This window comes from Priapulus caudatus, unplaced genomic scaffold (assembly GCF_000485595.1).
Source record: "Priapulus caudatus unplaced genomic scaffold, Priapulus_caudatus-5.0.1 Scaffold740, whole genome shotgun sequence".
Taxonomy (NCBI): Eukaryota; Metazoa; Priapulida; class Priapulimorpha; order Priapulimorphida; family Priapulidae; genus Priapulus; species Priapulus caudatus.
The window spans coordinates 55082-55298 of record NW_014577801.1 but is presented as its reverse complement, the minus strand read 5'-3'; positions in this window follow the sequence as shown (position 1 = coordinate 55298).

Here is a 217-nt window from a genome sequence, read left to right as displayed (position 1 = left end):
AAGGCAGATACTTAGACATACCTTCTCTATAAGCAATACAGATACTTAGACATACCTTCTCTATAAGCAAGGCAGATACTTAGACATACCTTCTCTTTAAGCAAGGCAGATACTTAGACATACCTTCTCTATAAGCAAGGCAGATACTTAGACATACCTTTTCTATAAGCAAGGCAGATACTTAGGCATACCTTTTCTATAAGCAGGGCAGATACTT